This window comes from Cynocephalus volans, chromosome X (genome assembly GCF_027409185.1).
Source record: "Cynocephalus volans isolate mCynVol1 chromosome X, mCynVol1.pri, whole genome shotgun sequence".
NCBI classification, from domain to species: Eukaryota; Metazoa; Chordata; class Mammalia; order Dermoptera; family Cynocephalidae; genus Cynocephalus; species Cynocephalus volans.
This window is the reverse complement of record NC_084478.1, coordinates 84,696,897-84,700,242: the sequence shown is the minus strand read 5'-3', so window position 1 is coordinate 84,700,242 and position 3,346 is coordinate 84,696,897. Positions and strand designations below refer to the sequence as shown.

Genomic DNA, 3,346 nt, shown 5'->3' with positions numbered 1-3,346 from the left:
TATTAGCATGTTCATTCTTAAAAATCATGATATTTCTTTATGCCCTTTGCCTGACCTATCACTTTCCAAACTCCCTCTCACCCTCACCCCCATCTCTAGTGTCCTTCGGTTTGTTCTCTACTTCTGAAAGTTCAATGTATTGTTGTGGTCTATTCTTTCTTTCCTTCATTTCTTCCTCCTTCCCTCTTTCTCTCCCTCCCTTTCCTCCTTCCTTCCTAGCAGCCAGTTATGAGTGACAACATGTGGTGTTTCTGTTTCTTTGGCTTATTTCACTTAATGTAATTTTCTTCAGACTCATCCATGTTGTTGCAAATGACAGAATTTCATTCTTTTTTATGGCTAAGTAGTATTCCATTGTGTATATGTACCACATTTTTTTATCCAGTTGTCCATCAATGGACATTTTTATTTGGTGGGCAACTATTGTAAATGGACTTCTTTTCTTGATATCATTTTCTGCTAGTTCATGGTTGGAGTACAAAACACTAAAGATTTTTGGCTGTTAACTTTGCATCCTGCAATATTACTGAAGTTAATCAGCTATAGGAGTTTTTTTGTAGAGTCTGTAGGTTTTTCTATATATAAGATCATGTCATCTGTAAACAAGGACAGTTTGACCTTGTTCTTTCCAATCTTGATGCCCTTTATTTCCTTCTCTTGCCTGACTGCTCTGATTAGTACTTCCAATACTATGTTAAATAGGAGTGGTGAGAGTGGGCATCCTTGCCTTGTTCCTGTTCATAAGGGGATCGCTTCTCGGCCTTTTGGCTAAGATCAAGTGTAGTATCTGTTCATAAGGGAAAAACTGAAAGCTGAATTGATAGAATTCAGCTGTAATCAAGATCATAGCAGAACTAAAAGAAATAGAGACCAAAAAACAATGCAAAAGATCAATGAAACAAAAAGTTGGTTTTCTGAGAAGATAAATAAAATAGACAAACCATTAGCTAGGTTAACAAAGAAAGGAAGAGAGAAGACCCAAATAACAAAAATCAGGAATGAAAAGGGAGACATTACAACCAATACCACAAAATACAAAGAATCATTAGAGATTATTATAAACATCTGTACACTAACAAATATGAAAACCTGGAGAAAATGGATAAATTTCTGGACACATACAAACTACCAAGACTGAACCAAAAATAAATAGAGAACCTGAACAGATGAATAACAAGCAAAGAGATTGAAGGAGTCATCAGCAATCTTCCAGCAAAGAATAGCCCATGACCAGATGGCTTTACAGCTGAATTTTACCAAACTTTTAAAGAAGAATTAATACTACTTCTTTTCAAACTTTTCCAAAAAACTGAAACAGAAGCCATTCTCCCAAACTCAGTCTATGAGACCAGCATCATCCTGCTACCCAGATCAGACAAAGATACAACAAAAAAGGAAAATTGCAGGCCAATATCCTTGGCTAATGTAGATGCAAAAATCCTCAGCAAACATTAACAATCAGAGGACAGCAACATATCAAAAAATTATACACTGTGATCAAGTGGGATTCATCCCAGTTATGTATGGATGATTCAACATATGCAAGTCAATAAATGTGATAAACCACATCAACAAATTCAAGGACAAAAACCATATGATTATCTCAATAGATGCAGAAAAAGCATTTGACAAAATACAACATCACTTCATGATAAAGACTCTCAACCAATTAGGTATAGAAGGAAACTATCTCAACACAATAAAAGCCCTTTATCACAAACAAATTGCCAATATCATTCTAAATGGGGAAAGGCTGTAACATTTTCCCTTAAGTACAAGAACAAGACAAAGATGCCCAACCTCACCACTCTTATTTAACACAGTATTGGAAGTTTTAACCAGAGCAATCAGGCAAGAGAAAGAAATAATAGACATCCAGATTGGAAAGGACAAAGTCAAACTATTCCTGTTTTCAGATGACATGGTCTGATATATAGAAAAACCCATAGACTCTCCTAAAAAACTCTTAGAGCTGATCAAGCGTTTCAGTAGTGTTGCAGAATACAAAATTAACACCCTCAAATCTCTAGCATTCTTATGCTCCAGTGATGAAGTAGCAGAAAAAGAAATCAAGAAAGTGAGCCCATTTACAACAATTGTGCAAAAAAATAAAATACCTAAAAATCAGTTTAAAAAGGAGGGAAAAATCTCTACGATGAGATCTAGAAATCACTACTGAAAGAAATTAAAGGGGACACAAAAAGCTGGAAAGACATACCATGCTCTTGGAGGGGAAAAATTAACATTGTGAAAATGTCTATTCTACCCAAAGCAATCTACAGATTCAATTCAATCCCCATCAAAATACCAATGCCATTCTTTAAAGATAGAGAAAAATCAATCCTAAAATTTATATGGAACTACAAAAGATACCAAATAGCCAAAGCAATCCTGAGCAAAAAATAATAATAAAGTTTGAGGCATAACACTGCCTGACTTCAAATTATATTACAAAACTATTGTGACCAAAACAGCATGGTACTGGAATAAAAACAGACACTCAGATCAATGCAACAGAATAGAAAACCCAGGAATGAAACCACATACATATAGCCAACTGATCTTTGACAAAGGCTACAAGAACATACATTGGGGAAAAGACTCCCTCTTCAATAAATGATGCTGGGAAAATTGGACTTCTCTATGCAGAAGAATGATACTGGACCTGCACCTCTCACCGTATACCAAAATCAGCACAAAATGCATTAAAGACTTACATATAAGACCCCAAACCATAAAATGACTCAAAGAAAACATATGGGAAACAATCCAGGAAGTCAGACTGGGCAAAGACTTTGTAAATAAGACACCCAAAGCACAAGCAATAAAAGAAAAAATAAACAAATGAGACTATATCAGACTGAAAATTTTCTGCAGCAAAGGAAACAATCAACGCAGTGGAAAGACAACTGACTGAATTGGACGAAATATTTGCAAACTACACATCTGACGGTATTAATATCCAGAATATATAAGGAACTCAAACAACTATACAGTAAAAACAAAAAAAAACAAAAACAAAAAAAACAAATAATCCAATTAAAAAATTGGCAAGGGAGTTGAATAGACATATTTCAAGGGAAGACATAGAAATGACCACTGTTATATGCAAAAATGCTCAACATCACTAGTCATCAGAGAAATGCAAATCAAAACCACATTAAGATATCATCTCACCCATGTTAAACTGGCTATTATTAAAAAGACCATGAATAACAAATGGTGGTGAGTATTTGGGGAAGGGTGAACTCTGCTATGCTGTTGGTGGGACTGTACATTAGGACAGCCATTATAGAAAACAGTTTAGAAATTTCTCAAAGAACTACACATAGAACTACCATATGAT

At 34.9% G+C, this 3,346-nt stretch overlaps 1 pseudogene; it reads left to right on the top strand.

Moving 5' to 3' along the window:
• The first annotated feature begins 748 nt into the window (after window positions 1-748).
• Window positions 749-859, top strand: LOC134368886 (U2 spliceosomal RNA; annotated as a pseudogene).
• Window positions 860-3,346: the final 2,487 nt, after the last annotated feature.